The following is a 21,975-nucleotide window of genomic DNA, read 5'->3' as shown; positions in this document are numbered from 1 at the left end:
AAAACATATTTAAAGATTTAACTGGTGTGTAAATTTATTCAGGGGATCAATGAGTTAACGAGGATCGTATCTAAAATGTTGTAGCTATGAAAGATTTTAATGGAACAGCGTCAAAAAGGTATTAACAATCTGGGGGGAAAACGTCTCATAAGTCGTAAATTTTGTATGGAGTTTTCTGTTGGAAACTGATATATCCAAATCTAGAACAAAACAATTTTTGGTATCTGTATTAGATTTATTTAAAGTAAGATTCTATGGGTATATTTCTGCAATTAGATAAGGCAAATCTTGATTATTTAAAGCAAAAATATCATTAAGGTAAGCATTACATTATATGCCCTAACTATGCCGTTTGAAAACCTTTCTCTTCAATGAAATTCGGTACAACGTATTGGCAGCTAAGAAATTAATTATTGAAAAGAATTCGATCCAAATTTTATATGAAATCACGCAAAAACTAGCTCTGAAATAGTTATTTATTGGGGGAGTTACCATTATACGACCAAGTACTTTTTTTAACATCTCCACTTATCTTTTTATCAAAAGTAGGATATCAAGATGAGAAAAAAAAATAATCCGGGTAATAACATAACAATCCATGTAAATATTAAGTAATTATAACAAGTCAACTTTTACATGTTCAAGTTGACATGCAAAGATCTTTGTAGATTTTTAACCGGGTTTCGGTCTAGCAATTACAAGTCTATCCACTCCAACCATCAAAGATGTGCACAAGGTATGCATTTTTCTTTTCTTTACTTTCTTTTAAATATATTTAATCTACGTCATCGATCCACGTTTAAATTTAAGTAAATATTTGAAGTTGTTTTAAGGCCTTCGGCAAATATATCTTCTTCATAACAGATGAAATCATTATTTAGTCAAGTAGTATTCGTACACGATAAAATCAATAATATAACAGAAATATATTGATGTCATTGGTTAAGAGTTCTCGTATCAAACTTATATCATTGCTTAACGAAGAACATTTTAAGCTTGTGCAATAAAATTGGTACTGATAATGGTACTATTACCACTGTGTCGATACCTCTACTGGAGGATGGTTAGTGTCCGGGTATATCACAAGCCCAGTAGCAAGTACTTTGGTACCGACATTTTTCTATTTGTATTTCCTTCATTCGTATGCACAGCTCTGATTCCTTGTACGGGTTAGGTTTCACTTTTGTTCCTTGATGATTTTATCACCTCTTTATTGTTTGTATTAGGTTTTTGACTTTCAAATAATTAGGCCTTGGGCATCACTGATGAGACATTTATTGTCCAACTAAACATCTGGTACAATTAAATTGGTACCGTTAATGTTATTAACATCTTTGAACTTGCCGAAATTATTTTTGCAGAAATTTACACAATAGCTTACAATATAAAAATCGAATCAACTAAATGAGAACACCGGGCTAACACTAAACGCCAATAATTATAAGTATGATAAATTGTTATTAAAATTGAGTTTCTTTCTTGAAGTTGTCTCTAATACAAAGAAAACGTATATAAGCATTTGCAGGTAAGCATTCACATAGTATTTATCATTTTGTACTTAAAATGATTTAAATTGTTTTAATAATCCTCTTTTCTTTTCATTCACAATAACACTTACACTGTACACTAACATGAAATCTTTCTAGTGAAGTTCTATTCTGTGATGGTTGTCCTGATGGTATTAAAGTGTTCATTGCATGACAGGTATAGTAATCACTGTATTCTCTCTGTATATTGCTAATGGTTAGAACTGCACCATCTTGTCTAAAAGTTAGTTCATTTGAACGACTCCACCATACAAACATAGAGTCTGGACTAGCATCGATATTAGAGATGATAGTTAACGTATTTCCTTCTTGAATGATTTGATCTGAAATATCTGAGATCATAGGCTCATCTACAATATAAAAAAACAATGTCAATTGATTATTATACATACTGTGTTCCAAATTAATTCACTATGAAAATAAGGAGATGTGGTATGATTGCCAAGCTACCATTGAATATCCATATATGTTTTTCACACAATCAAATACAAATATATTTGTTAAGTGCGGAAAGATCATATAGATTGTAATTGATAAATCCGTTCAATGGAAACAATGTATTAAAGCAATATTTCGAAAGGGAAAAATCCAAAATGAAATAAACTAGCATGCAATCAAAACTTATATTAATCGAAAAGATTTAGAGTGGTAAAAAATATCACTTAATCTGTACTCAGTCATATAGTCGAGATAACACTCAATTTGTTCTACACAATTTTTTATTTGGAAATGTCATACGAAATGGAAGAATCTAATGATTTTTTAATACAAAAATGTAGGCTTGTGAAAAAAAGGATAGCCAAAACATATGAAATAGTAAAATGCAAACCATAGACCAAAAAAACTTCAGATAATTCTAACAACTTTTGGTGAAACGAATTCTGCTTGAAACAACCTTTGCAAATACAAAGATAAATTATACATGTTTTCTACCATGAGCTTTTACAGAATATAAGCCATCTTTCAAAGATGTTATTGATTCAGTAACATTGTTCTTTTTTCAGAGTCCAGAATTATAAACAGTGATAAAACGAATGATATCGACAAATAAATTATTAAAAATTAAATTGTATTGGTAATTGGCAAAGGAGTGTATGCTAATTTCAGTCTAGATTTTATATCATTTGATCCACAATCCAATATATATCAATGTAGCGAGCCGCCTGTAATTTGAAAAGCATTTTAAATGTGCCATATATGTCCTTGTGTACAGTTTGTTTGCATTCTGGAAACCATAACATCGGATTGCAAAGATGTGAATAGTTTGAGAACATACATCCAAAGAAGCCCTTAATAGACGATCAATAACTGTTTGACATAAGATTTCCCGGAAAGAGTGGCTGCCTAAGATTGGCAGAATTAGTTGAACTTGAATTTCACAGACAATAAAATCATACCAGTACAGAAGCATTTGTTACTTTAGGAGTTATGCATGCTTACACAAAATAACGATATCTATGTCGTGAGATCTGACAATATGTCCTACTATATTAACAGCTGTACAATATATTTTCTTTCCATTGTCGACAATATCTCCGATATATTCCAGAGCACTTGATGATATTACTTTTCCATTACATCCTGAATTACAGATATCAGCCTGAACTTTAGAGTCGCGTGTTATATTGGTGTCAGACAGATACCATTGTATTCTTGAGGCCGGTCGGCCACCATCAGATGTACATGTGAATCGTTGACTGTTGCCCAACACAATTTTTATCGGGCTTTCATCACCACTCGGAAGCGACTTTATGAAAACTTTGGTAATAGGAACTAAAATGGTAATGCAAAATGATATTTTTATAATGATTAAATTCATATCAAACTAAGGCATTAGTGGTTTATCAATGTCCAAATCTCATTAATCGGTTATAAAGACAGATCAAGGTAAATAGCAACACTGAGAAAAAGAGACTCAATTATTTACAGAATATAGTTGCCATCAATGTAATACAATGTAATATAATGTATTTGTATTTGTATCAACTTTAGATTAGCCGGTTCTAAAGACTTCACTATAGTTGTTTTGTAAGTTATTGATCTATGTATGTTACAAAGCAAAGAGCATAATGTGTCGATACTTCCGAAGCGCTTTTTATTCTATTTTATTTTCCTTCATCAGAAACGGTCAAACCCAAACATTTCAAAGCCAAGGATGTATAAGACCTATTCATATGAGGAACTATATGACCAAATAGGAACCTAAAAATGGTCAAATGTATATCCTTTTTGGTCATATAGCTCTTCAACTGTTTCGGCTCTTATAGATTTTCTTAATACTTGCCTAATCTATTAACGGTAAAGTTCACGAAGGGTTACAATTGGCCCTAAAATTTAGATGTTTTTTTCAATCAGGCCAAAATACTACAAATTTCACATAGAAATAGTTGTGATATTACAATTAAGGTAGATGGGGTGTCTAAATTATAATCCATAGAATTTTTTAATAATTTGCCAAAATGTAGTTTATATCAAGCTTCTTAAAAAAAAATGATAAAAAGAATGGGTCACGGGGCTTATTTTCACGCTACAGGTTGTTCAAAATTAACAGATTTTGTATAGATTATGCATGGAAAACCCAATTTTCTGCCATAAAACGAAAACTACACCATAGAATTTTGAGATAAAATATGAGAAGATAGCTTTAATAGTATGCTTTCAGATAAGAAAAAGAAAAAATGGGGTCACCGGACCCGTTTTCTTGCTACATAAAAAAATAGATAAATTCCTAACACATTCTTTTGTAAAAGTACCTTTATCTGAATTATCTGCCCTTACATTTGAGTTGCCTCCCCTTATGTGGCAAAGTTGGAAAAAATTGAATCAAACAAAAGTTTTCTGTTTTTTGTAAAATACAACCATAAATATGATAAAACATGTCATTTTCTATATTGAAATAAAAATTCTTACACATGAATTACCTACTACTCTCAAAATTTGCACATTATATTAAAGATCTAGACCGATTGTTTTCAGGTATTACAAAATCCAAGATGGAGGAAGACACCCTATCTACCTTAATACAAAAATAACTTCATTTTGGCACATTACTTTAAAAATGACGAAGTATTGACTCCTAAAGTATGCATTATTTGTGTTGTAACGTGAGTTTTGATCAAATTTCCAATAATTCTTAACATTTTTTAACATAATTCATTTTGGTCACCACCCATAAACCCGATTTGTTTTGTGTCTAGGGATGCAATATCATCATTTGCAACTTTTGGTTACAGACCATTTTGGATCCTAGGTTCCTGCCAAGAGTTTCCTCAAGCTTTTAGGTCTGGAAAATTCATAACATCATTGTATTTGGACAATATATCCAAAATGTGCTGATTTTGAAGTCAAGAATGTACTCTTATGGAGAGATTTATTTTAACAAAGAGGTAAAGCTTTTGAAATAGATCCATTTAAGAACCAAATCATGGCCATTTTGAAATTTTATGATAATACGAAATTCAAGGCCATATTTGGCCTTAGATGAACCTTGTCCTTTACGATAAATTTGTTCAAAATAATGTCAGTACCGAGGCGCCGACTACTGAGTTGATAATATCATAGGGAACTAACAGTTCAGTAGCAGTGGTATTGACCCTCTGCTAGTTAATGCAAATAACACGTTATTTATTTCGTGCGTCCGAAGAACTTTTCTGGATTTACATTCATCAAGAACACCAACCCAAAACATTTGAAAGCTAAAGATGTATAGGACATATACACGTGACCACAGGAGACCTTTATCTTACTTTACTGTCCGTCTGAGAGCTTAACATCGCTGTGTATAAACTAATATTGTGTTATCTTTTGTATTTTGTTTATTTTCTTTTCTGTGTTTTTCAACAGTAGACAAAAGTGAACACATGTAGTTTTTACAATGTCATTTATCAAACCTATTGAAAAGTTATGATTTGGTAACAAATCTTAGATAGTTTCGATTGTCCATCAGTATCATTTTGAAACAAAAATGTATAAATCCTGTGTTTTCATGTTGTTGATGCCCAAAGTACAGGAATGTGTATAATGAAAGTACAACTAAAGGTCACCATACGACATTCAACAATAAACAAAAATCATACCGTATAAACAGCTATAAAATGCACCGACATGCCAAAATGAGAAACAAGTCAAACAATATAACCAACGGCCTGATTTATGACAAAACAATAAACGAAAAACAAATATGATAGACAGTAATCGAACAACCCTCACCATAACCTGAACGAAGGTGTAATAGAACATCATATGATTTAAAATGTAAAATCGGTGGAAATAGCTTGACACATCGAATTGGCTATAAACAAATTAAAACTACTAACTTAAAGTCAAAAGAAGCAAACTACCGATCTAAGAGTAACGGCAGTTACTGAAAGCTAGTTCAAAGCAAATAAAAGATTAAAGTATCAATCAGTACGCATCCAACTGATTTACTCTAAAGACGGCGTACACAGTCTGAGAAAGTCATAACCTTGTGTACTGATAAAATAAAAAATTATGATATCGATAGCCAACATATAAATAATATAGACAGGATATAGGACCATAAGTTTTCATAAATGTATAGCAATACGTATTTATGTATGTTTTAATTTGTCAAAAACAAAATCAATGTTAGTACCGATTAAAACAATATTCAAAGATGTAGCTACGGTGTTAAATTGCGATTTCTGTCAAATAATAGTTATATAACTTCATTGAGTTTGCATTTAGTGTATCTAAATTTACGAGCTTTTTAAACAATATCAATGTAAAAATCAGGATGTGATTTCCCATTTTTAATGATAATTCTACAGAAGCAGCCAAACTTCAAAACAACATCCTTTTTGTGTGCTTCAGCGAATTCCAACAATCGGTATTGTTTAGTATTGCTTATATTGAACTTTTTATTTATATATATTTATTTTACGATTCAAATTATGTAAGCTTTTCAAGGCAAGCAATTAATAAAATAAAATTTCAAGTTGCATTCCTACCACAAAATTAGGCCGATAGTTTGATCAAAATTAATATTTGAATAGGCTAAATCAATATTTGAATTAGTAAACTATACCAAATCGGTTGGAGAGTACGCAACAATGTTAATTAAACACCAACTAAAGGTAACTTAGAATACATTTTTTCAAGATATGATTCCAATAAACACAAATCAATTAATTCCATTTGAATTACTCTCAGTTATGATATTCAGAGAGGCAAACTGACAATGCCATGGCGAGAAAAGAAAACTATCAAAAGACAAATAACAGTATTTTCTTCGGAAATTGCCTGTACCAAGTCAGGAATATGGCAATTGTTTTTCACTGTTCTGTTGATTGATACCATTAGATTTTAGATATAAGAAGATGTGGTATGAGTGGCAATGAGACAACTCTCCATCCAAGTCAAAATTTATAAAGGTAAACCATTATAGGTCACAGTACGGTCTTCAACACGGAGCCTTGGCTCACACCGAACAGTAAGCTATAAAGGGCCCCAAAAAATTACTAGTGTAAAACCATTCAAACGGGAAAACCAACGGTCTAATCTATATAAAAAACGAGAAACGAGAAACACTTATGGACCACATCAACAAACGACAACTACTGAACATCAGATTCCTGACTTAGGACAGGTGCAAAAATATGCAGCGGGTTTAAACGTTTTAATGGTACCATACCTTCACCCTTTTTCTGAAACAATAGTGTAACATCACAACATAGAAAAACACACTCTAAAATATCAACTGAAATAGCTTAACTCAATCAAAGGACATATTAACACCATTGAACATACACTGAACAAATAAATTTGACCTATGACACAATGTAAATACAAAATAAATAAACTAAGGGAAGAATAATAAAAGTAACATGTTATATCGGTAAGAAATGTTAAACAATTAAAGAAAAACAATATGCTCGAACAAAAATACCATCCATTTTGTCTGTTTGTATGGACTTCCGCTTTTTGAAATTGCATTGAATTCGGTATTTTTGTTATACTCTTTTATACAAACCACAACATAGAAAACTAAAGATTTAGCAATACGAACCCCACCAAAAACTGGATATGATCTCAGATGCTGTGAGAATGTAGGCATATCTTACTCCACATATGACACGCGTCGTGTTACTCTTATAAAATATGTTGATACGCTGCATCAAGTGAATAGGTATCACGCAATAGCGGATTGGTAATTGACTCTTATTTAACCCTTAGACATCACCAACAGTGACGTTTGCAAAAAGAAATCATACATTTATATGTAAGCAATACAACAGGCATGTATTTATAACTATACGGTATTTGGTTCGCATTGGTGGAGACCATGTGTTTTTCACTTTCCAATTTGTTTCTTCTTTTTTATTTAAACATTACCATAATCCCCGTATTTCTGCAATTTGTACCTATAAGGTTTATTATCGATATGCTGATTTTGAGATTGAAATTCCTTTTTTTATCGTCCATCATTTCACATATATCATCCGTTTCAGTCGCTCCGTATTTCTCGTATCACGGCTATGAGACGTGAGTAGAACTTAACAACAATTTCATAATGTCTAAGGAGAAATTATCAGCGAGTTCTCCATATGAGAGGAGATGTTATAAAGCTTTCTTTCGTCAAGCGTAAAACTGTGTAAGGAAGAGGAAAAGATGAGAAAAAACACGCCGAACAAGATTATCGGAGTCACTACACATACATATGGTAAAATATCAGTCGCTCGACACATTGTGAAGTTTTTTCCTCGTTCGCTGAGCTCCTTCGCCAAACAGGTTGTACTATGTGGCTCGCGACTGATTCTTAAGATATCAATGTGTAGAAAACCCGATAGTCTATACGTATATCTAACAGAAGAGGAGAAATAAACCCACATTTGACAAATGATTTTGTGCAAATTTTAGTAAATATACATGATCTTAAATTTACTCAAAGAACATGATCTAGGTAAAAATTGTTCAGATAATAACATTATCAGTGCAATGTCGATAACAAAATTTCGAAAAAATGAGGACATAAGATAAGTGTATGTTTTGCTTAAGGGAGTGTACCAACTCCTCGTGGGTTGCTCTCTCCTTCCTTTTCTTCCACTACCATTTCTAGACAAATGAAAAATGAACATTTAGTTGTAATTGCAAACAAAAACTGTTGTTGGTTCGATTTTTTCTTAATAAAGAGTACATAAGATAAATTAAAGAAATGTGTGTTATATCTATATCATATTCATGTACACACGTATTTATATTGAATGTAGTTATCAGTTCATCATATGCGGGTTTTTTTCTGTTTATTTCAGTTTTTATTATATAAATGTTTCATCTACGTGTATACCACTTACCATTAACATATAACATAACTTCATTTGAGATGTCTACTCCGAGATAATTTGAACATGACCAGTTACTTTCATGAAAGGTGTTTATATCAAATGATCCAGGTATAGTCCAAGTGTAGCTTTCAGAGTTACAAACATATGTATAATTTGAATTACACTCCCCAAGATATCGACAATCATTATGATCTGGATTGTCATAAATGACACATTCATTTATGTTATTTCTAGTAATAATAACAACAAATATATCACATGCTATACATGTGAAGTTAAAGTCCATTCCAGTAGTTGCTCTGTCAGAGGAGGTAGTCAACTGGAATGCTGAAAATTAGACGTCAAAAATAATTTTCAACCGATTACTCAATTTTATCTGAAAACATGTTTAATTGTTTGACCATTCATCATACTAAAAAAGATTGATATGATAATATCTCATGAAAAGGCCCGCAAAGCTATGTGTTGTTGTAAAATATACAGGCAGTTTGATTAGCGCTTTTATATTTGGTTGCTGAAATTGTAAAGTAAGATTTTATTGTATGAATTTCATACTGGCTAAACAGATAGAGTTTTACATTTTCATCCTTTTCAGTTAAGTGCAGTTATTTAATGTCACACATATTTGATGTTAACTGGCAATTTAAATAAGGTTTGGCCAGACTTATAATAACGCTATAGGATATATGCGTTGCTCATACAAAATAAAAGTATAAAATACATAGTTTTTTCATACTTTTTTGTGATAATAGAACACATTTAAGATGAGCATTTTAGTTCATTGAATAACTGCAACAAAGAAATTAAGGTGGCTCGGGTGTCTTCCTCCATCTTGGATTTTGAAATAGCAGATAACAATGGGTCTAGATCATTAATGATATGTGCAAATTTCGAGAGTAGTATGTAATTCATGTGTAAGACTTTTCATGTAAATATAGAAAATTATGTGTTCATCATATTTTATGGCTGTATTTTACAAAAAAAAAAGAATATTTTTGTTTGATTAATTTTTTTCAACTTTGCCACATAAGGGGAGATAACTCAGATAAAGTAACTTTTATAATAGAATGTGATATGAATTTCCCTATTTTATTATGTAGCAAGAAAACGAGTCAGGTGACCCCATTTTTTTCTTTTTCTTATCTGAAAGCATATTATTAGAGCGATCTTCTCATATCTTATCTTAAAATTCTATGGTGTAGTTTTTTTTTTATCACACAAATTGGGTTTTCCATGCATAATCTATACAAAATTCCGACAATTTTGCACAACTTGTAATGTGAAAAAAAAGCCACACTTTTTATTATATTTTTGAAAAAAAGCATGATATAATCTACATTTTGACAAATTATTAAAAAATTCTATGGATTTTAATTTAGACCCCCCATCTACCTTAAGACTAAACGCCATTTATGTTCTTCTCTATTTAAAACTCCTGTTTAGCTACATTGTTTGATGACCATCACTGGGCAAAGCACAACAATTTAAAAATGTAATGGACAAATATGTTTTTAGTGCTCGAATTGACAAAAATATTCTGTCTGATCAACTAATAAAACTATTAACATTGTCTGTATTTTTATTAAAGTACTTATACGGATAGCAAATGTATCAGATGCAAAATCCTCCCTGGCAAAATATAAAACATATCGTAATTTGCTTATTTAATAAATTAAGTTCAGTTTAGTTATTAACGTTTCATTTGAATTTTATGCACGTGTCAAGCAATTTGTCATAATAATATACCGGTCAGTGCTTGAAAATCTCTTTAAAACCAAATGTAATATGCTAATGTTGTCGTGATCAAATCAATTATCCTATCTATATTTTCACATATTCATTGAAAGGAAAAACGCCTAAACCAAACGTACTTGTATGTGATCGAAAATATCCAATTTATAGGTAAACAAATAATATCATGGAAATAATACAGTGGTGAGGTATATAGGTGTTTTCAAAATATTTTTCAAATGTAATATCAATGTAATCATGATGTAGAATGGTATGATCAGCAATTTAATTTCACAATCATATTCTTTGTTTATTTATCTTTGGGGGGATTATGTTAGGATTGAGTCAAAACTTGACTATTCCTTGAAAGATCCAGAAATATATTTGTTTGTTGAAAACAATATACGTTTTACCATATGAAATTAAAAATTGAAGACAAGTGCTATCATTTTATATCTGTTTAACGTTTTTGGTGTTTTTATCCGCCATACTCCCTCAAACACGCGCTTGTCTTTCTAATAATTTGATAAAACTAAATAAAGATAAAATAACTTAATGATACCTGACGTATATGCTCAAATGAAAAGTAAATATGTTTTCATAATCCAATAAACTGTCATTATACACCAATATGTGACCCGCCATGACATTTCCAGGCTTATGGCGGTAAACGTCATTATGAGAAAACGTCGATGTAAAGTCACGTAATGTTATCAGGGCACCTGTTATTGAATGTCCAATTATATAAAGCGGAAAAATAAAGTTTCATTTCTTCATGACTTGAGGAAATTTGAATTTTACATTAATATATACAAAACAATTAGATTTGTTTACGTAAAATTAATAATTAAGGTTAAAATCCCGTTTAGAATCGCGTTTTTAACTCACACAAATTATCTTTTAGATTTTATTGCGTAAATCCTTCTGCTGAATCATTAAATTATGTTTTCGATTATACAAAATGGTTTAAATTATATCACCATTGCTAGATACTATTTAGAAAATAAAGTACCGAAAAATTATAACTTTCCCGAATCAGATTGCATAATGAACACCATTTTTTTTGGACTAAATCTATTTGTTTCATATTGTAAGAGAAAATATGAGCATATGTTTGGACTTGTACAGGTACATGTAAATCAAACAAGATATACCTGCCCATTAGGACCCCAATAGCGTCTCATCCCCTTTTTATTACTAGTTTGTTTGTTTTTATCTTTGACTGTCTTAGAACTACATAAACAAGAAGTATGTGTTGTTGAAAGTTTTCTTACATCCTTTTCACCTACATGCCCTAATATTATTGATTGTGCTGTTTGATTTTTACAGATCTTTGATTTAATCACTTTGGAGGATACATGTACAAAATGTATTCACCAATAAGATAATAGATTAGATTAATATAAGAAAGCATATTGAATAATACACAGTTCCTTGATAGTTTATTATATATCTTGTTATTCACTTTCTTAGCATTGATGTAGTTTTCCTTACGAAAGATAGAAAAAAGTTTAAGTCAATGACATTATTATTTTGATTGCAGATTCCAGTACATTGTTTCTATGGCAACCGATTTAAAATTCTTCAGTTATTAAGTTATTAAAGCTACAATTACATTTAATTATTTAAAAAAAGACTTAACAACACCCTCCCCCCCCCCCCCCCTTTATATTAGATGAACACACATGTGAAAAAAATTGAAGACAAAAAATGAAAACAGTGTAACATATTTGTTTTTCGTTCATTATTTTGTACATAAATGAGGTCTTTAGTTTTATCGTTTGAATTGAATTACATTTGTTATTTCGGGGCCTTTTATAGCTGAATTTGCGGTATGGGCTTTGCTCATTGATGAAGGCCGTACGGTGACCTATAGTTGTTTATTTCTGTGTCATTTGGGTTCTTGTGGAGAGTTGTCTCATTGGCAATCATACCACATCTTCTTATTTTTATAGGAATAAAAAGCAAATAATCAGTCACAAAAGTGACATTTATTTATTATTTAACCATCGATTAATGAACATTTATAAGGAAAGAAATCAAAATGAAGCAGACCATCTTGTTTCTATAATACACAGGCAAATTTTGCTCACGTGAATTTCACATGAATCTCACGTGAAATTCACCACTAGCGAGTTTGTACATGAAAATCACATGACAGTTTTCATGTGAATTTCACGTGAATTGAGATTCACATGAATCTTACAAGATTTTCACATGAACTTTTTCAAAAACAAAATTAGTATTTTTCATGGTTTTAATTAAATTTGAAAATCTAAAAATTATTTGAATAACTTTATTTTTTAAATTCACGTGAATTTCACGTGAAAAAATTCGTGTGATTTTCAGGTGAAAATCACGTGAGTTTCACATGAGATTCACGTGAATCTCGCATGCATGAACTGACTTCACATGAGTTTCACGTATAAGCTCGTTTGGGGCACGTGAATTTCACGTGAGATTCACATGAATTTGAAATTCATGTGAGTGAAATTTTCCTGTGTAACCTTTGAAGTTTGAAGGGATATATACAAAATATTCACTGAAATAAGTATAATTGTACTGAAATAATCAATTTATATGACAATTAAACTAAAAGGTATATTTTCATATTTGTTTTAAAAAGAATTTAGAATATCTGCGTACAAAAACAAATTGTTCCGCAGAGGAGGGCTATCTTAACCCGTTTAATTCCGATTCTTTATTGGAATAAAAATCCATCAAACTCATAAATTATGTAACAAAGTACAATGTTTTCATAAGTTCCAAATAAGTTAAAATACACCGGAAGACAAGTATTTAGGCAATTTTGCAAGTACAGAAAAAAAAGAAAAGCCTGTCAAAGGTATATAATACACTTGATATGATTTAAGTAAAAATCAAATTTTGAAGATGCTATTATTTTAGTTTTTTTCCTATCCTGTGTCCCATTCAAGATTTTTGTCATTGTTTATTTAAAAGTGTTACAACTAGACGGTTAATCAAAACTAACATTGGAAGGTTAAGAAAGAATACATTTTAATGGAGAAAAAATACATGTTTTGGCATATCAACCATAGAAACTGAAGACAATGCTACCCTTTTATATATATTTTTATTTTATTTTACCGTTCATCAAATTCCCTGAAGCCAGCAGCTTTGTGCTGCTTACTATTTGTCAAGATATTATACATATAAAATAAATCAACGATACCTGACGTGTATGCAGCAATGGATAATAAATGTGTGATCATACACCAGAAAACTGCCATTATAAACCAATGTGTGCACTGTTAAACTTCCTGATAAAATTTGAATTGATTTATCTAAACGGTTTATACTTTTCATACCTTATCTTAAATAAAATTATATAAAATAATACACGCTAGGCATAAGCGTACACATTTCTTGTTCAATGTGTACTATTTAATTTTATTTCTTGATGATGTGTTTCTAATATGCACATGGTAGTCAGGCCTTAACATATAGGTGACACTTATTATGTAATTGTGTATTGAATTAAATGCCCTTAATCTTGATAGCACACAGGTGTGTTGTTTATTTAAACAAAATTGTGTTAAAAATTATCAGATGTAACATATAGAAATACTTTTATCATGAGGCAATTTTTCAGTTGGTCATATTTAAAAAAAAAACAACTACACTATTGTTAGATCTTCTAAGTACACACAAGAACGTGTAATACTATAAACTTTAGTATTTAAAATTGAAATACTTTTTGAAATTGACGCTGATGTAAACTACATTCAGGACAAATGTACTGATTTCAATGCACTCGAAACGCGTTTTTTGAAAATATGATATTTAGATACTGTCCTCTTCTATAAAACATACCTTTTCTAATGACAGTTCAAAATTTTCCGCCCTTCATTAACTTCGACCCTTTTGTACAACCTTCTTATTTAATGAATTGTTAATTTGTTCTCGTCCTGAATTTGTATGAAATTTTTGCCGCTGGGCATTAATCAAACCAAAATATATCGGTCAATCAATCGTTTGAGTATAAGCTTATAGCATGATTGGTGTTAGAAACATAGCTTAGTTTTTATGGAAACTATACCTAAGTTTTCATTTATTGAAAAAAATCAAATTAACTTATTGAATCGGTTCCTCATATTTTATTTTCTCTTATGGTTGTGGCCTGTTATCTTTTTCTTGCACGAAGAGATATTTCTCGTATCACACTGCACGGAAGTTAATTTGATTGGCTTATCTAGCACCATGAGACGATATAACGACATTTCCATTGGCTATTTGGTAGGTCAGTGACGACTTTCAAAGGTTAAGACGATGTACATTGCGTCCATGGCAACGGACATATGTGATTTCTTCAATAATATACAAAATACTCACACTTTTCACCTGGAAATCTTCTTTTTGTAAAATTTTATTGCATTCTGAAGCGTTCAAAAAGTTTTGAAATGTCTGATGTTTAAGTTTGACGCCGGAACAGGACATATGACAACATACTGGTATGTGCAAAAGACTAAATCAACGATTCGCTTAATTTAATATTTAACACAATGAGAGTGTTGACCATAAGAGAAATAAGTTTAACAACTCGTTATAATTGTCCAATATATTTCACTACGAAATTGACTGGTGATGAAGTCACAATAAGTTTACAATGGTCTTAACATAGCATGAACACATCTTGAAATGATTTTATTTTAAGAGACAAATTAATTTCAAAGTCCAGGAAATTTATCATAGTTCAATGAAATCAAGTTTTAATCATACAAAGGATATACAATTTCGCACCATGAATCAAGACAATTAGCAATTTCCTTTGATAGTCTTATTTCTGAACAATATTTTTTATCCCCATTAAATCAAGATATTGTGTTTGCCAAATTGATAAATATAAATTTTAAAGTTAAAGAAATTCACCAAATAAGTTTACTTAGTATTACTTGTCCAACATTCGTTCCTTTTTTTGGTCACAAAAAAAATAATCAGGGGTTATTTTCAGGTAAAAGAGAGGCGAAAGATACACGAGGGACATTCAAACTCATACGTGCTTTCACTCATAAAACACTCATAAAAGTGATTTTCATTGAGGAAACTAATTATAGAAAATTGTGCAATCTCATTAACAGAATAGTAGTTATCTTATTTCTGATTGAGATTTAGAAATGTTTACAATGTGTCTGGACTTCTTGAATGTAGCCTCCTTTTACCAACTTGTGTAGAATATGTCAATTTCAACTCAAGAGAGGACATATGTTGTTAAGTGACAGGAACCGTACATTCTTTGAAATACTCCGTCAGATAAATAGTGACCAGAAAGAACAAAAACACCCTGATGAACCTCTATGTCAATTATTAGACCACATGCGGTTTGATTAATAAAAATCAAATCACAAGTCAAGAGTATCTGGGAGCTTATTGCAGTTATGCCAATTTTAAGGAAATAAAAGTTTTCATTTGGACACAAAATAAATATTTCTTTAGTGCCATTCTAAAATATACATGTAAGATCAAATTTTTTACTTTTAATTAAGTTACCTGATTATTTGTCTTTGTGCTTTTGACGATGTTGTTTCTATTTTGTTAACCCTTGTATTGATATTTACTTAATTTTAACCTTAAGTGTATACCATATACGGTATGTACTGTCAACGACAAAAACATTTTTTGTTGACGTCATTTAAATTTTTTTACTATCTACACCTTTTTTGTTGGCCTCTTAGTTAGATTTATTTGTTTGTTTGGTTGTTTTAGTTAGTTATATTGTATATCTGTGATGTATGTTTATACAGTTTTGGCTGCTGGATCCCAATTATTTTCACATTAACCAATTATGTCTGTTTGGGTTTCTCACCCAATTTTGTCAATATAACGGAACTATAAACAACTGTCATACAAGTGGGAGGTTTAGTTAGCTATAAAACCAGGTAAAATCCACCATTTTCTTTGGAAATGCCTGTACCAAGTCAGGAATATGGCAGCTGGTTTTTTTTCACTTGTTCTGTTGATTGATAGCGTTTGATTTTGTCAGTTTTTATGCACATCCCCTTTTTAATTTTCCGTGTAGTTCAGTTTGTTTGTTATTCTTTTTTCATTATAAATAACCGCTACAGAGGTTAATCTGAGAACAAGTGGTGGTACGTAGTGTTTAATGAGTTAAAGTTTAAGTTACATGTACCTGAGACAGGATTAATCATTCGCGAACCTAAACAAATCAAGCTGACATATAGATAATATTTTATAGATAATATTATCGACCAAAATGATCTGTGTTCTTGAAACGTATCAGAAGTTAAATAATTGTACATTGTACGTTGGAGGCATAGTTACCTGTATACAATCACAGTACATAAAAGCTTTGCGGAAATGTAAATATTTAATTACATGTAACGTCAATGATATGTTTGCATTTCTCTTGTACACAAAAAGTCTTAGTCTTATCTTATTCAAATCCCACTTCCACTTCCAAGTAGAAAAATAAATATACCAAAGACGAAATTAATATTCATTTACGTCAATAAATTACTTAAAAAGTGTTTGTATTGCAATTATTTATCGTTATTTGGCGCCAATAAAATTTGTTTTTAGTGGCGCAGGTGAAACAAATATAAATGCAAATGACAAAATATTTTGGAGCAAATCTTGTTAAGGATCAGCTGATTGTATTTTAGTGATAAAATTGATTGCTTGCATGTACGGTGTCTCCTGTACATTATAAATGTATTCGATGTGTCCAAGGTTAGTTTTTATGACATAATTGTGTTTTCATATCTTGCGTTGTATTTTTTTTTCTTCATTTTTAATAAATAGTTATTCTAATACATTGATATTTCAAGTGGGATGTGATCTGATGACTTTTAAAGTATTTAATTATTTCATTATTAAAATAACAAAAAGCTTCAAAATAAAGATATTTAATCTTAAACTACGCAAATAGCCATCATGTGATGTTTCAGATAATCTGTTAGAACTTTACCTTTTTTAACTCAAGGAATATTTAATAATGCTTTTTCAATGGAACATTCAAATCTCATTGATCAAGAGAAATTGACAACGCAATGGCAATAAATACGAAAACGACGAAAAGGAAAACAAGTTTAAAAACAGTACATAGAAAACTAAAAACTGAGCATCAAAAATTCTGCTAAAACTAAGAGTGATCACTGGTGCTCAGGAAAGGTAAACATAACCTGCTCAACTATTGACACCCGTTGCATTGCTCATGGTAAGTACACATACGGTGATGAGTCTTGTACAGTAATATCACAATCCTGGAAATGAGGTCGGGATTGTCGTTACATATATTCCATAACGGTCAACCAACAGATGAGGGCGTCCGTATAACTTTCTAATGGATAAACTATACTACTTGGAACCCTTGGTTCAATAGCAGCCTTTTAAAGAACAATCATTTATTAAAGAAATTATGATATGAAAAGCAGGCTTTTTTGTTGCAAGTTAAATAATGGATCATATATACCCGTTATGATTCTGTCGTTTATATTCCTATAAAGTTCAAATTCAAAATTTAAAATTGAAATTTTAACCTAAATTTAAAAACGATGAATCAGTTATTACTATCAGATAGGTCATGTATAAACTTTAAATACTTTTAATACTATAACTAAACCTATGACTGCATATCTTATATTGTAAAACTGATTAGTTTGTTAAAAGAAGCAGCCTTCAATGTTTCATACATAGATTTATATTCTAACACATATTTACACTTCAAATTAAATCATGTGTGCATAATTTCAACACAAAAATGTATGTTGAAATTTGTATATTAATAACATAGATAAGCAACATCACTAGGTCCTGAATTGAAAGATTATGTACATAATTATGTATTTATAAAATTCATATAGTCAAGTTACTCTACCAGCCCTAGGTTTTTGCGAACATTTGAATTTTTATTCATAGTATATGGTTCATCCAGTTAATTTCAGTATCTTCATAGTTGCCGTAAAACAAACTTTATTTGATTTACTCTTTTTTTGAAAGCTTCTTCCTGTTTCTAGTATCGAGTATCCCATATTATGCCATGTTTTACCTTTCTTTCAAGGCAATTTTACCCTCTTTTGAATATATGCAAGTTGTATAGAACTGCATACAAATAGATAAAAAGAAGTCAATGAACAAGAAAATGAAATAAATTTAAGTTACAAGGTTAAGGATGCAAGTTTTCATATATTATCTTTTCTTGGTAATGCCTTTGTGATTCTGAAACAAGAAAAGTCAATGTATTCAATACTATATATAGCCCTAGGTAGTAGCAAAATAAAAACCAAGGATTTCTTATTTTTGATGTAACAGTTACTGTTTAATATAGAGAAATTGATATTTACCAAACACTCTTTTGTAATAAAATGAACAGAAGTCAGATTTTTCATTATTAAATTGTTCATTATCAACTGATTTCCCTCATTCCAGAAATATATACATCTGAGGCAAAATAGGACCTCGTGTATCAATATTAGAAATATGTGTATTTGGAAAATACGCACAGGACTATATTGTTTGGAAAAAGTTATCCTGAACTATTCTCTGAAAACTCGAATCTTTTCTATTTTTAACTGTGGTAAGATTTGATTCTATGAAAAATATTGTTTACAAAAAGGTTTCTAAAAAAAACTGTTTTCTTATGTGTAATCAGGAATATGACAACCTTTGCCCCACGACGTTAACTTGGAAATAAATATTACTTTTAGAATGGTTATGTATAACATGTACTATATGTTTTCAGTGTTTGAGGGCTGTTGTATTTTAGTTTCCGGAACTGTAAGTGTAGTATAGTGTGGGGTCGAAAAGATTGAAAATAGGGTCGCTCTGTCATTGATGTATACCTTATGATCCTTTATTCATAACAATTCAATGAAACATTTATAAGTATCATAAGGGATTTGACAGTTGTTCTACGATAAATTTTGATCGTTATTACTTGTTCATTCATTTGTTTTACTCTGACTAAATTATGTTTTCTTTGTATGAATTTGACATGATTCAAGTGAAGCATTTTGTCCTTAATGTTTAGTTCATTTAGTTCTGTAATAGTATTTAAGTATACATTGTATGTTGTAACCATCTCAGTCATAGTTAATCTAAGATGGCGGTGGACTTGATGTTTTATGTTCTCGTTTACGGATTTCCAATCTGATGGTCTCTTGTTTACCTAATGGATTTTAATGACAATCATGTTCTGTGCATGAAAATCTTATAACACGTTTTTTGGTTACAAATAGGTCGGTAACGCTGTTTCGTGACTGTACATTCCACCAAGTAGCCTCTGCCTTAGTATGTATAAAGGAAATGAATTTTGCATCTTATACTTGAAATATCCTGTTCTTAAACTTATGTTAGTGTACTAACGCTAAGGTTGCAACCGTATTAGGAAAAGTTGACTTGACACAGCTGTTAATGTTTTGTATTCGCTCTTTTGGTTTTGTGCCCTCCTAAGTATTGCACTTTTAATTTCGTGCATATCTGATGGATATTTTTCTAAAAAGAATCCTTTTTCAAAGGTTTTATGGCATTTTATTCCTTCTTGCTTTAGGTCAGACTTGTTAAAAAAAAAGGTCTTATAGCATTTCATAGATTTGAAGGGTCCATCTTCAATATTAAAGTATAGATTACGAAATGATACAAGAAGAAATTATTTTAAATATAATATTAATGCAACACCATTTGATATTGCATTATCTTACCATTGTCTGTTGGTGTCCAATTTTGGTAAATGTTATCAGTTTTGATGCTTTTAACATCTCCAATGTCTTCATAAGAGCTGTAAATAAATTTACATCTATGTTTCATGTTTGTTTTTAGATAAGTGCTAACGTATTTAAAAACAAGAGACGAAAGAAACCAAGTGCACATTCAAAACTCATATGTCGAGGGAAACTGACACATCATTATTGTTTTCCGTATTGTAAGATTCATTCTTAATAAACTAAAACGCAGCACGACAGTATGATGTTCTTAAGTTGCACGATTCAAACGGAAATCAATTACAAAGACATTTTGGCAAGTCTTGCATGTGCATTTTGTATTTCTATTTCACAACAAAATGTTGATAAATAACAAAAGTTCTAATAGGTTACTTATTTAACATACCTTTCTTCTGTTTTCTTTTTCATATTTTTTGCCTCTGAAAATGTAACACTAAAAAACTTGTAACAATTTTATTTTTCAATTGCATTCATTACATGGATTTGTATATATGTAAACTACACCTTGATTACCTCATATAAAAAATGACGAGTTTGTCACAAAATACATTAATCGCACTAAGTATACATGTAGATATACTAAAAAATTTCCAAAGAAAGAAGCAAACCTCGTGTTTTTCTTTTTTTTCTTTTTTTTTTAAATATGAAATAATGAGATACAATTAACGCAATTAATGATTGTGGTAAACATTTTTTGTTTACAAAGATGACATCTTTAATCAACAACATTTTTCGAATAACATACATTTTCAAATCTATATGCCAAAAATTAAGCCTTTACAAGCCTTAATACTACTACTACACAAAAAACCCGTTTATTTCTCTAGTTAATAAATTTTAGTCTGAATAGTATTTGACAAAGTTATCAATCATCCTGTTGATGCTGATGAATTGATGGTAAGGTGTCAACATTTTGAATTCTAATTTTAAAATCCGATCGAAACTCAATTTCTAAACATGCAAATATGATTCCCCAGCGATTACACCAGAAGCATTTTAACATATGGTTCTATATTTTGTCTATTTCTAACACAGTATAAACCATTCCGGAGCAACGGCAATTACCCCCTGTTTTTGGTGTGGTTCGTGTTGCTCAGTCTTCAGTTTTCTATGAAGTGTCTTATGTGCTGTTGTTTGTCTTTTTGGTCTTTTTCCTATTTTTGCGAGTTTATTTTCGACTAGTGAGTTTGGATGTCCTTTGGCATCTTTTGCCTTGCTTTTACCCCTAGTTTGCATTGTCTAGTATGTGGGGAAAAGACTTACCCTGGTAAAACCAATTAATGAGTTTGAATGAAAAATCAGAAATATACGTAAAGCTTCTTGCCTTTTTCAGAAAACGAATTTCAGAAGCAGGCTGTCAGTGTATGACAGTTGATATGGAATGAAACCTCTAGTGAACTATTACCTTTTTCTAATACTCATTTACAGATTAAGAGAATAAAGCAACACCTTACCTTTGGCTCCTTAGTGATTTTTTAAGAAACAGAATTGTCTTAAATGTGTATTTTGCCTTTTTTTATTATAAAAAGGTATTTACATCAGTCTTTTCTATTCATTTTATCAATTAAAATGAACAGGTAAAGGTTATCAATATTTCAGAATGATAAAATATTACAACAAATGGTAGTAATTATCTAATTTAAGAAAAAAAATTACATGCACTCTAACAAACCGCGTTAAAATCAAAAATTTTAG

The 21,975-nt window shown here is 30.5% G+C and overlaps 1 long non-coding RNA gene across 1 annotated transcript; it reads right to left on the bottom strand.

Annotated features, from left to right (window-relative positions):
- Positions 1–18,148: 18,148 nt before the first annotated feature.
- LOC127712349 (uncharacterized) lies at positions 18,149–21,827 on the bottom strand. The gene is made up of 3 exons (XR_007987049.1): positions 20,666–21,827; positions 20,260–20,336; positions 18,149–18,778 (listed from the first exon to the last, which is right to left on the bottom strand). It is a non-coding gene; the product is annotated as an uncharacterized LOC127712349 (long non-coding RNA).
- Between the last annotated feature and the right edge of the window lie 148 nt (positions 21,828–21,975).

The sequence above is a fragment of the Mytilus californianus genome, unplaced genomic scaffold, assembly GCF_021869535.1.
Source record: "Mytilus californianus isolate M0D057914Y unplaced genomic scaffold, xbMytCali1.0.p SCAF_8, whole genome shotgun sequence".
NCBI classification, from domain to species: Eukaryota; Metazoa; Mollusca; class Bivalvia; order Mytilida; family Mytilidae; genus Mytilus; species Mytilus californianus.
This window is presented reverse-complemented; position numbering and strand designations above follow the sequence as displayed.